Source organism: Ostrinia furnacalis, unplaced genomic scaffold (assembly GCF_004193835.3).
Source record: "Ostrinia furnacalis isolate ACB-3 unplaced genomic scaffold, ASM419383v2 OfSCF1166, whole genome shotgun sequence".
Taxonomy (NCBI): Eukaryota; Metazoa; Arthropoda; class Insecta; order Lepidoptera; family Crambidae; genus Ostrinia; species Ostrinia furnacalis.
The window spans coordinates 298,303-312,484 of NW_021131405.1; the positions used below are offsets into that span (position 1 = coordinate 298,303).

The 14,182-nt window shown below is 36.3% G+C and overlaps 1 long non-coding RNA gene across 1 annotated transcript; it reads left to right on the forward strand.

Annotated features, from left to right (window-relative positions):
• The first annotated feature begins 2,943 nt into the window (after positions 1-2,943).
• Positions 2,944-3,836, forward strand: LOC114351623 (uncharacterized). The gene is made up of 2 exons (XR_003655795.1): positions 2,944-3,259; positions 3,340-3,836. It is a non-coding gene; the product is annotated as an uncharacterized LOC114351623 (long non-coding RNA).
• Positions 3,837-14,182: the final 10,346 nt, after the last annotated feature.

A 14,182-nucleotide genomic window follows, 5' to 3' on the forward strand; every position in this document is an offset into this window, starting at 1 on the left:
ACGTTATGTTTTAATTCGTTTTGGACTGAATACAATGAAAATAATGATCCAATCATTTTGGAACGTTTTACAAATAACTAATTTTAAATGTTAAAAAGTGACATTCCATTTGGATCGTATGTTTTTAATTCGTTTTGGACTGAATAAAATAAAAATAATGTTCCAATGTACTTGGAACGTTTTTAAAAAGGCTTTTTGTTTGAAAGTGGCTTTAACTTAATTTGCAAAAACGTTCCAATGTGTGAAAATTGTTATAATATTATTTTGGTAGTTAATATAAATAATTTTTTTTTTCTAAAATATAAGTATAACTATATTTTAGAAAAAATAAGTATAACAATGAAACAATATTATTTTAAAAATTAAAAATATTTCTAATATGTATAATTATAGATAATAAATATTAATTATCGTTTGATAGAATGTTTATGTCCGAATTTACAATGGCATACTTTTAAAATAGCAGAATTTCTTTTGGCAAAATTTCATTCTGCATATATTAAAGTGGGGTCCCATTGCAGTTGGCATCTTGTTGGTGAATGGGTGGCACTGCTCAGTTTACTCTTGTTTTTTTTTGTTTTTTTTTCTTCTTCCATTATTATGTGCCACTGTCATGAGTCTATGTAATTGCCTGCATGATGTCCATTGTAATAAATGTATTTTTTTTTCTATCAATGATGTTTTCAGTTACAGTACACTTAGTACAATTAGTTTTCCGCAACATTCCTGGACAGGATATACTAAATAAACGTCATGCAATCGATATTATGCAGAATATTTTCAATATTGCAGAAATTCTGCCATCTGCATAGTATGCCAAGTGGAATGGTACCAAATAAAACGTTATGCTAATCGATATTATTCAGAATGAAATTTTGCCAAAAGAAATTCTGCTAGTTTAAAAGTATGCCATTGTAAATCTAAATATGTAAAAGGAGAAACTGAGTGACTGACTGACATATCAACGCAGAGCCTAAACGGCTAAACGTAGGCACTTGAAATTTGGAAGGGACGTAGCTTAGGTACCGTAGAGGTGCACTAAGAAAAGAATTCCCGAAATTCCCACGGAAACGGGAATTAGCGGGAAAATCCTTTTGTATGAAAAATCTAAACCGCTTAAGTTAGACGCTTGAAATTTGGCATGCAAGTACCTTAGTAAACTTAAAGCTTAGTTACAACAGGATATTGCAAAATTCCCACGGGAACGGAAGTTAGCGGGAAAAAGCGTACCACTAGTTAGCGGGAAAAAAAGTGGTATGTTTTTTTTTTGGTAGCGAGTAGAACTGAGTAGTATGTAAACTACTCAGTTCTACTCGCTACCTAAAAAAATGTACTTGGAACGTTTTTGCAAAAAGGCTTTTTGTATGAAATTAGTTTTTACCTTATTTTGCAAAAACGTTCCAAGTACATTTTTTTCAAAATTTGTACGAGAAATATTAGTAAATTTTAATGACAAGTATGTAATAAAATAACGATTATTTATTTAGTTGAAGTGATACATACTACTCAGTTCTACTCGCTACCAAAAAAAAGCGTACCACAAATTTACAAAAACGCGATTTTCTCAGTTCAACTTGCGTGTGGGTTGGAACGTTGTAGCATAACTACGTCCAATTAAAACTCATTTACATACATAACACGTTATTTTATTTAATTATCGCACCTGTATAACTGAAATAACCTGTATTCTCACCTCTATTAATGGTACCCTCTGTAAATGAGACAGATATTTATTTATACCTATATATCTGAGACACTGGGTAAGTGGAATACCTCTATAAGTGAAACGACATTGCAGGTCCCTTGATGTCTCACTTAACCAGGTTTCACTGTAATAATGTCAATTCAAGATACAGAAAACACATTATTAAAACACCGTCAAAGTATTATTTTCTGCTAAACTCTATGGTTATCTGGCAGAGATTGCCTTATGTCATTAAGTTCACCTTAAGGGATAGGTGTAGCGCTTAACTCAGTTTGTGTGTACGGGAGGGGCACGGGGTGGGAGTTTTTGTGACGTCAAACGTCAGCGAGATTTCAGATCTTAAGATTTGTATCCTCTGTCACGTCTTATTATGTCAATTTCACCCCTCCCATGAATGAGTTAGTAGGGATTATATTCACATTGAATTCCTAAAATCATCATCATCATCATTTCAGCCATAAGACGTCCACTGCTGAACATAGGCCTCCCCTAATGCTTTCCACGTTGATCGATTGGTAGCGGCCTGCGTCCAGCGCTTCCCTGCTACCTTTACGATGTCGTCGGTCGACCTTGTAGGATTCTTAAACTAAAATTGTCAAAAGCCCGGAATTTTCCAAAAAGCCAAACAATCTAAAACAATTTCAAAACATTCCCAATTTTTCCGGGAAATTGCTCGCAACAAACAATTATTTCAACATCTACACAAACAAGTGTCACGTGAAGTTTCGTCAACGGAGTTTGTTTCGAAAGCTAAATCCGTTTGGAGTTGTATCGACTGACACACGGTTGGCACGTTCGGCGAACATTGGTACAAACAATGTGTGACACGGATTAGAACCCTGCGCTAAATCTACAGGAGGTTTTGGGAAATAAAATAGAAAAACTTTCGGTTTCCGTCAAAGCTACTGTGCCGCGTAGACAGGATTTGACTTGACTGTCAGTAAAATATTATCAGTGAAAAGTTAATTTACTGTGTCTTATTTAAAAAGGGACAAAACAAGGCAACGATTTGAAAAAAAAAGGACTAAAAATTCCTACAATTTATTTCCGACTTTTTGGCGACAGCAAAACTAACCTTTAGTTGAGGAGATGTCTGAGATGAGATATTTCAGACTGCAGTGGACCAATATGACTTTTAATTTGATTTCTAAATTAAATAACATTATCTTAGTATTGGGAACGTGCACGACATTAGCGCCATCTGCCAACGAAACTTTAAGGGGCATATGTCAAAAAATAAATAACAACAGCTTTCTTATTTTTATTGAATAAAGTAAATAAAATATACTTTAAAAGACAATAAATGGTACGTTGAATGGAATTTGATAAAAACTGTTTATGGAGAAATGGACGTCATTATCAAAACTGGTTTTGAGTGTGTAAAACACACAATAAGTTTCCAACCCCAAACTCAGCTAAAAGGATAAAAATTGGTGCTAGCAGAGCATGTGAGGAATGTAGAAGAGCTGAGAACTAATGGCAATAGTTATTTATTGAGCCACCATCATTCGTCAAACATCGGTGACCTCGACACCCTATAAAACAAGTTTAAACGTAAGTAATCTCCTAACCTAAAAATATGACTAAAGATTTAGAGAAAGTTATAAAATTAATATTCATTGCATTTATTACAGATCGATCATGCTAGGGTTGTCACAGGAGTAAAATGCAGCTGCGTTTATAACCAGAGCGGCAAGTGCAAACATGTTGCTGCTTTAATATGTTACATTAACAACAAAGTTAGTAATTTAAAAACGAGCATCGAACAACAATGGGGAGAACCCATTATTCGTCAATTTTAGCTTGTAAATATTCCAAAGGGAGCTATTTTCAAGATATGTTTGGATCAGTATCTATCTAAGACTGACTGTTGTGAACCACAATCTATATTACGTCAAATATCTCCAATTTATGCTAACTTCTTATGTTTGGATGTGTTGCAGTAATGATACTGATAAGAAAGTGTTAATTTAATATTATAATGATAATAATATAAGTGCAGAACTTTATAAAATAAAAAACAGTTATGTTTTTCAAAAGTTGAATTTTATTTACCTTTTACAACAGTATTACTCTTGGAAAAGATTGGAGGCTGTAAATTAACTAAAACACAACATACATGTACAATATCATCAATACAATTGAATAAATTAACACAATCACATTAAAATCAAAACAACATTGACAATGACAAGACAAGTTTGTTTGCTTCCCTTGCCCATAATGTTACACATTTGTGCCGCGACGAGCGCAGCGATCGTTTTCTTTACCCCTTCCACCCACTTCGCACGTTCCCAATAAGACCACAGAATAATAATAAGTACTACGTACAGAAGTTTTACTTCGCGAAGGGATTTAAAAAAATGTATGCTCAATGTCATTAACAATATGGTGTAATTTAACCTGTCTCAAGAGTCAAGCACCATTTTGTTGACAAACGTAAGTGATCGGCACTGCGCCGAAGCTATAGGGCTGACTTCGGTAAAATGATGTGACGTGAGGTGCCAAACTGCGGAAAATGGCGGAGGAAATACATGTTTTAGCATGAATTATCATGAATAATATTAACTACTTATTTACCTCTCAGTGTCTTGAGGCAACTTAAAAAAGTACATTCTGTGTTTTTTTTATTATTTAGGCAGTTAAATACTGCACAGTATTTAGTACACCATTTTCTTTATTTTCTTCCATCATACATAAACAAGAATACGCGTGCGTGAGTCAATGTTCGCTCGTATGTGAGGCCTTGTCGAATAGTATCCTGTAGGTGAGCCATCGTGCGTGTTTTGTTTTCGATGTAAACTCGCGGAGATGAACAGGCCTGGTAAGACAGACTCCTACCGGGCGACACAAACCGTTTCCAAGGATGTGAAATCATTTTCAACTCATGTTTAGAATTAGATTTTTTAGATTCATAATAAAAGCGACTTTATACAAATACTACAACAAGATTGGACGTTGCGCCTCAAACTTTGATAACAAAATACGGGTAGTATGCTAGTGTTGCCCATTCTAAACGTCTGTGTGTCACCATAATTCCTGCTACAAATTAATGTTTTAAGGACGAATCCGTTAAACGCCGCTTGAACACACACCAATTAATTTACGTAATTTGAATTTGAATTTGAAATTCTGAATGGGACGTGGGGAGAATTCTTTGTTCATTAATGATTGTATTATAAAATCTTTGTCTTTTCAAGATCTACATCACTAATTAGAAGTATAACCTCATGACAGCTTCTTCCATTCTTCCATTCTCATTTTATTTTTACAAATAGATTTTTTACTTTCCTAGGTCCGTTTCTGTACAATAAATTAAATAAGACTCTTAACATATATTTAAGTACCTTCAATGTTTGACATATAATTCAACTGAGGAGCTACTTGTAGTACCTATGTAACCTAAGTATTCTTAATAATTGTATTTAATAAAGCTAATTGTTAATTTATTTAATTTCTATTTAACGTGTGAGCTTTTTTCGCCTGAAACACAGGTTTTTAACCTAGCTCAGGCTACAAAAGACTATGAACCGTATATGTAAACTCTAGCATAATAAGTTCTTGTAATGCTCTTATTTTTAATGAATAAACTATTTATTTATTTATTATTATTATTTATTATTATTCTTCTCTCTAGAAGGATATAAGCTAATTGTGTGGTAAAAAAAAAACAAAGCATGAAATAGATACACATACTATTAGAGGCCCGTAGATCTATTCTCATAAATAAAACACTAGATACTTAACTTTCACATTATATTGCCTCATTTTAAATGCAATTTATCACTGAGCACCAAAAGTTCGCGGAGTCGTCCGCGTGCGTCCCTCTATTCTGACATTTCTAGTGTGACATTGACATTACTACGTCAATGTCACTATGACAGCAGCTCATTGGCTATGATGATACCCTTAAAATGCTTTCACCTTTTGTTTTTTCTTTTTATTTCATATAGCTGACCCAGCGATTTCTTACCCCCTACGTTCATAATGTATGATTCTAATGGTGACATAGTTTTTCAAATCGGTCCAGTAGTTTCGGAGCCAATTCAACTCAAACAAACAATCAAATCTTTCCTGTTTATAATTTAGTGTATGTATATGTCAACGTGAAATTGTGAACTCTGTCAGTTTATAATATAACGCGTTAGATTGTAAACTAACAGTGGGTTAGGTTAGGTTAGATTGTAATTTAACTACGTCAGATTATAATCTGACGGAATTCACAATTTTACGGTGACATATATATCAGTCAATGTATTTCTTTAATTAAATTCAGCAACAAAATAATTTGATCAGCCTCCGCCAAATTATAACGTCTCCAAAAGCAACCTCAACATTTTTGTCTTAATTAATTGTCCCTTAGCTTTAAGATGCTAAATAAGCAAATCTTATTATAATTAATAAGTAATTAAATCTGTTTTGACTTGGGAATACGAGGTTCGTATAATTATAGAAACTTGAGGTCTTATTAAGTTAGTTATAATATTAATACCTAATTAACAAATTAGTCTTTGGACTATTCGCCGAGTGCCAAAAGCTAGATCTTTCTTTTTAAGGGTTCCGTATCCAAAGGGTAAGAACTACTATTACTATTCAAAGAATATTAAGTTGTATATTAACTTTAAAAATGAAAAATTTAAAATAAAATAAAATAATAATATAATACTTCATTGTGCACTACACACAGAACAAGAACAAAAAAAAGAAATATGTACGCAGAGACAGTACAATTTAGGCGGTCTTATCGCTATAAATAAAGTGTAACTATAAAGCGACCTCTTCCAGACAACCTATGGAGACAACAGTTGTATAAAATAAGTCATATTAAAAGGGGCGCTCCCATACAACAACAATAGTGTCGTACGATACTCTTCGTGCGCGAGTCTGACGCCCGTATTCACAACCATTACTATGAGGTCTCACAGTGCGCGTGGACGCACAGGGTGACACACGAACCAGTCTCAGTACGGCTAGCACGAAAAACTTTCGAGTTCAAATCGTTTGCGTGCTCGAATCGCCATCAAAAGATTTAGTACGAAAACTACAACCTGACAGCGCCCTTGTGAACGTGTCGTAAAGTGAACTTAGTATGAGAATTGTCACGTTATCGTTTAATTCAAAGGTTTTGTCGAATACGCAAACGATTCGAAGACGAAATTTGTTCATGCTAGAGGTACAGAGCTCTATTCAACGCTCTGCGTTCGATTTGCTGCTTCACTTAAGCAAGCATCGTTTGTGAATACGGGCGTGATTCACACTTGGCCGCTTTTTCCTACCTATGTTGACAAAAATCTTTACTCGTGCCATAAATATTAGATATCCAAACATATATTTGTGAAGTCAAACATCAAATATCGACTATCACATTTTGGATATTTGATACTTACGTCTAAATAAAGCTATTTCACAGTCGAGCGAACTCGCGACTTCGCATGAATCTTGGGCGCTTTTCGAATACGAATAAGCTAAGTATATCTATACCTATGAGATAAAGTTAAGAAAACTTAGTTAGATGGTGACATGTAAGAGAAAATAACGAAAATAAATGTAGAAGACATCTGAAAACATTATGGTAGGCATTAGGTTTCCAAGTCCAGTCCCAGGGGTCTTTTATCCAGGTATATTATTACAATTCATCTGAAGTCTATCAATCGCTACCAATCGATCAACATGGAAAACATTGGGGGAGGCCTATGTTCAGCAGTGGACGTCCTGTGGCTGAAATGATGATGATGATGATCTGAAGTCTGGGACGTCCACCCACAAGGTGGACCGACGACCTCATAAAGATAGCGGATAAAGGAAGGCGCTAGATGCAGGCCGCTACCAATCGGGCGAGGAAATCATTGGGGGAGGCCTATGTTCAGCCGAGGATGTCCTGTGGCTGAGATGATGATGATGATTAAGTACGAGTAGGTATAATATCGATTCATAGATTCAGGTTTATAATTTGCCAAGCTTTTTGAAAAGGTGACGTGAGGAGAAAGTCATGTTGTGACAGAACAATATTGAGAGCGAAGCCGCGGGAAAATGCTAGTTAAAGATATATCTAAGACCAGGGTTTCCCAAACTATGGGTCGCGACCCAGTTGGTGGGTCGCGAGCGAACATTGAGTGGGCCCTGCCTGTAGAACGACACACCACCCTACAGATCGGAGTCATTTATTTAGGCATATTGGTAACGGTTAAATTTCCTATAGGTGGGTCCCGAGTTTGGGAACTTGTATTAGATGAGTCGTAGTCCAGACAACTTTGGGAACCACTGTCTAAGACTATTCTATCCGTTTTGCTCATTTTTATTACTCGCACGTATGAGAACTAAAATTATTGTCTCATATTTCGGTCATTAGGTACACCAAGAGCCTGTGCTGCGAGTCCTAAAAAAAGTCGAATATCCCCAATGTAATTTGAACTTTATCCCTTTAGGATACGGTTCAAAATCTCTATCATCATTATTAGTAAGGTCCACTTGCTAGTCACTATCACTACATATAAAACAAAGTCGTCTGTCTGTCCCTATGTATGCTTAACGCCACTATTCACAAACATTACTATGAGGTCTCACAGTGCGCGTGGATGCACAGGGTCTCACACGAACCAATCACAGCGCTCTATTGAATAGAGCGCTGTGATTGGTTCCTGTGCATTCGATTTGCTACTTCACATAAGCAAGCATCGTTTGTGAATACGGGCGTAAATCTTTAAAACTACGCAACGGATTTTGATGCGGTTTTTTAATAGATAGAGTGATTCAAGAGGAAGGTTTATGTATAAAACATGCATATTATAGAAGAGAAATGCCGAGAAATTCCATTGGAATCGTGCGAAGCCGGGGCGGGCCGCTAGTTTGAAACATAAGCCGAATCTTTCAACCTTTAATGAAACTTCCAAATTCTTGGTGTTCAAATAACTAAAAGTCCAAAATTCTTATATCCAAGACATTGTAATTTGTAATCGAGACCGCAACTTGCTAAACAAAAAACGCCTCCAAAGTTTAAAACTGGGTGTTAAGTGACTCAAGTCGGTGAAACAAGATGCCGGAGTAATTAAGGTGGAAAAAACCTTCAGGTTATTGCAAACAAAAGTTCATTTTTGAATGGCAAACGGAAATAGCTTAGAAGCAACTCTTTGTTCGAATCATCATCATCATTTCAGCCGCACGACGTCCACTGCTGGACATAGGCCTCCCCCAATGATTTCCATAATAACTGCATCCAGCGCCTTCCTGCTACCTTTTAAGGCCCATCTAATACAATAAGTTATTAATAACACCGGTCAACAAAAAAAATTTTTTTTTTGCGCATGGATTTTACTTATTATATTCTGATTATATAAGCAAATGTATATAAAAAAGTGCGATTACAAATCGAAAATATTTGCTTTTTAAAAAGTTATAGCGATTTGAATTTTCCATCTTCATAGTAGAATGTCTCTAAAGATGCACGTCACATTCTCATTGGGATATATTTATAAATAATTATGGGGGCTTATTCGCAAGAACAAAGGGCACGCTTTCATCAAAATATAGTGGGATTTGAGAAACGACGTTACCAAGGCCAGTATACTGAAAGCATGATAGGGTTAGATTTTTATGAAAAAAAAATTCTATGGAACATGACAGGAAATTAGAACTTTTCATTTTTAATAAATATTTGGACTTTATTTTAATTTTTCTCTTGTGAGAATGAATCTTAAATGGATGTTTGTTATGTTTTAATAATTAGAAAGAATGAAAGAAAGAAAGAAAAAAAAATTGGCAATTAATTAAATCATCTCTATGTTCATGTTTCATACATTCATTGATATGAATTTTTCTATTTTTTACACATAAAAGCAAATTCAGAACAATTTTTTGTTGTTATTCTTGTTTCTAGGTTATAAAGCAATAAAAATAAGCTATGCATAACCCGTGCGCAAAAATACTGTAGACAGTTGTAATCTGTGGTATCTTTGTTGGATTACTGGACATAAACCCACTATTTTGGAGTCAACAGTTTACGCGTTACACTGGCACTATTTTGGAGTCAACAGTTTACGCGTTGCTTGTTACATTTAATTTTAAGTTGTATTTTTTCATACGTACCAAGTAAGTAGTAAATGAAATGTGTATTTTAAGGGACATGACCAAACGACTTTTAGGTCTTTGTGGAAGATTCGAGAAATGTTTAAAAAGAGTGAAGTGCCTACTTAGTACTTACTACCTACTACTACTACTACGTACTACTAAGTACTTAAATTAACTATTTCAGTGCATACAAAACACAAGTGTTTTCCAACAATAAAATACAATGCGACCGTCATATTACGTGAATTTGTGGAGATTTTTAGAACTTACAATTCAATATAATTAATACTATTTGATTCTATGCAATTACACCTTCTTTTCTTATTAATCAGTGTAATTAAGTATAACAATTTGTCTAGCATGGTATAACTTCTATACTTTTTTCGTTAACAATTATTTTCGCCGTAGTAAGGGTTGTTTATTAAGATAGAAATTTGTTTTTGAGGGCTTTGTCATTACCATAATTATCAAAGATAAGGAAGCGGGGGCGGGGGTTCGAATCCCCGTCGGGTTACTTTGACGCAAACTTAATTGGCCCGGATCTATTGGAGTCCTTTGTGACTAGTACAATTTGGTCAAATATTTAGTTGGAAAATACATAAATGTCCCTCTCTGTTTTTTTACCCGACTGTGCGACTGCAAGTTATGTTTTTCACAAGTTAAGTTACTTCTAGGTAGCTAAATTAACTTGCTACATTTAATTACGGCCTCACAAAAAACCGGCGTGAAGCAGCGCTTGCGCTGTGTTTCGCCGAGTGAGTGAGGATACCGGAGGCCCAATTGGGGGGAATGGGATTTAAAAGGTTGGCAGCGCACTTGTGACTTCACTGATGTTGCGGGTGTACATGGGCGACGGCAATTGCTTACCATCAGGGGATCCGTCTGCTCTTTTGCCTCCTATCACATAAAAAAAAAAAAAAATTAGAAGCAAGTTAATTGCACAATACACAGACTAGACTAAACATCCCCACGTTTTAGCGTAAACAAAGATGGCGGGCATTTCGCGCACTTTTCACCCGCCATTTAGGTCCTTCGAGCCGGATTTATGGTCGTACTGTGACAATAAACACCGTTAATACTACCTCCATAATATAATGATAACATTTATTTTAATCGATTGAACTCTTTCGCTATTTATATTGCTTGGAGTTTTTACATTTTACGACTTTTAAAATTGAATAATAGACAGTACTCCAATAATTTCAAGGTGCAATTTCTCTATACGAACAACAGCACATCAGATTTACCATTTTTGTTGCAAAATCGCTCGAATTACAAGTACATAAGATGCCATAGCATTTAGCTTGATATGCTGTTACACTAAACTTTACCATTATAAATGTGAATTTCGATGTCTAATATCAATTGATTTCGTGACCGCCACCGTTTTCATCTTCATCATTTCAGCCACAGGACCTCCACTGCTGAACATAGGCCTCCCCCAATGATTTTCATATCGCCCGTTTGGTACTGTTTTCATGATCGTCACCAAAGTGCATATTAACCCTACTAGACTAGTATTTGTGGCCACAAAAATACCAGTTTTGGCCACTTTATCCCATCTGGTTAAAGAACGAGGCCGTTAATTACCGGCACGGCGCCGGAACGGATCGACCCGGACGTGTCGCGGCCGGGGCGATATGTCAGCATCGGAACGGGCATTTCTTTTCAATTCTGCACAATATGGCGGTCTGATTACGTATCTGGATGATGGAGAGCGGTTGTTATAAAATAAAAGATATTTTACAGTGCCGGGGGTATTTATTTTTATCCGTGTCTCACACCTCTAGACAGTGAAACTTCATTGACAAATTTTTACGTTAGTTGAATAAGTAAAGTCAATGAAGCTTCGCCACGTTCCTGAGGTGTGTACAATTCACATACATCCACGAATTTATCTACTTGAATTCGAAAACCAATAACCGTATGCTCTAAAAGCTCTGGTACTGGCTTGACGGTATCATATTTTATGACAGTTAGTAAAATATAGCTTACTAAACTGCATATCACGTAGCACCTAGTCAAATACGCCTTGTTCTGCATAAAAACAAGCACTTTTACACGTCCCAGTATGAACCCTACCCCTACTTCGGGATGATAAATGAGCCAGTGTTGAGAAGAAGCAGCGAAAGAAACAGAACAGAACAATACCTTAGAAAATGTGCCACGTTGTGCACACCATCTGGACATCTAAGCTAGAGCATAGGTCTGGTTCAAGAAGAGTAGCATAAAAGGATGGGAGTACAGGACATTAATTTGTTTTCGAGCTAGAGCAAACTTAATATCAATATTTCTCTCGAATTTTTGAAAAAATCCCGGATCGTCATCGCAATTTCTATCAAACCCAACCTAAACTCTATCAGCTGATGGCCACTTTCCATAATCGGTCACTGACCCCGTTCCCGGTTGAGGCATGCTCGCTATCAATCCGGTCCAAGTCCGACCCTCGGGAGGTGACCGCTGATTGATCGGGAACTAATTTTTAGGGTATTTTCAGTGACCAAATCCGGCAATACTAGGATTGGGAAGTGGGTAAATTATTAGGGACTTATTTGTTTTATGGTGGAGTCGAAATACGAATTCTATTTCTTTTTCTCTCATCATGTGTAGCAACAGCAACTAAGAGGTTATTATAAATTCCCTACAGAGTCAATTTGTTACAGGAAAAACGTGAATATTTGCATGGCAAATTGACAACTGACGCCCGTATTCACAAACATTACTGACGACACATAGGGTGACACACGAACCAATCACAGAGCTCTATTCAACGCTGTGCGTTCGATTTGCTACTTCACTTACGCAAGCATCGTTTGTGAATACGGGCGTGAGTCACGATATTCAAGGTGTAAAAAAACCTGTCCATTTCGAAGGATGGTTCAGATGCTCGCAACAAACTTAAAAAGAGACAAAAATCTTTAGAATTATTTTTTCCTTTACCATTCATAACTCAGTTGATCAATGCCAAATTAGTACTTATAGTCTAGGAAAAGATTTTTGAAGAATCTTCCCAGTATTATAGTTTACACGTCAGAATATAACGAAATCTAAGACAAATTGAATTTCACGCCACCAAAGCCGCGTACAAAAGCCATTCCACAATATGCACCCATCGCATCCAGAACTGCCATCAATCTTTAAACCTGGAACAGCTTCGTACCTGATCCATTCATCCATTAGCCACCTTATCCAAATGGTACTCCTCAGTCTCCAAGACTTAATCCTCAGTGATGAGGAGCATCAAACGTCGAAGACGAAAAATGTCTGACACCGACGTTACATTGCAAACTAGAGTTTGAATGAGACAAACGAGGCATGGCTTTACTCGAGGAGTGAGGGTATGGTGGTGAGGATTTGGCGTTGAGTTTGCTGAAGACGTTTTGAATCTTCAATCTTCGTCTTGAGTTAAATCTTTGTCTACACTATTATTATAAAGATGAAAGATTTGACTGTTTTTTGTGAATAGGCTCCAAAACTACTGGACCGATTTGAAAAATACTTTCACCATTGGAATCCTATATTATTTCTGATGTACCTACTAATGAGGTACAGTTTGTACTTTATTTAAGTTTGTTTTTAGTAGAGAATAATATTGTGGAACGGTTCGAGAATCCGTTCATCACATTTTTTTTATACTGTGATAGAATTCTTACGTTAATAATAAAAAATAAAAAACGGCGCTTCTTCTCAGCACTTGCCAAATGTTGGTCTCGAAGCGCTGGTAGGGTAAAAAGATTATGTGACATGTAGAGGTTCCTTAAGAGCAAAATGACGATTAGTAAGAACTATTTATTAGTCTAAACAAATAAAGAAATTTTGACTTTGACTTTGACTTCATTCCGTTACCCCCGCTACCAGTCCTACTATACCCCCAACCGTATCGTGGAACATACTTCGCTAACTTGTCCCACCAGTGTGTTCCCGGAACATTGTTTGTGCGTGCCGCGTCTGTTCTTGTTCCAACTTCACTTTGTATACGAGTTCATGATATAAAGGTTGCCACAGTGAAATTATGCTATTTTATTGATAAAAGTAATTTGTTAATGTTCTGCAAATGGGCTTTTATAAAGCGCCGAGACAGAAAATGGGCAAGTGATGAGTAGAAGCAGCACAAGAAACTCAGTCACTATTGGTGACTTATTACTAAGTAGCGGCCGCCCGCGACTTCGCACGCGTGGACCCCGTTTTACCCCCTTAGGGACGGAGTTACGTGAAAACCGTTCTTAGCGGATGTCTACACCCTTTAAGGAACCTGCCTGCCAAAATTCAAGTTTGTAAGTGTTTAGTTTATGTGATTTCGTGATGAGTTCCGCCACTTCTCAGCACCAGCCTATATGTTGTCCCGAAGTGGTGGTAGGGCAAGCAACAGGGCCTACATACTAATAAAAAAATTGAATTTGCAACAAAATGTTA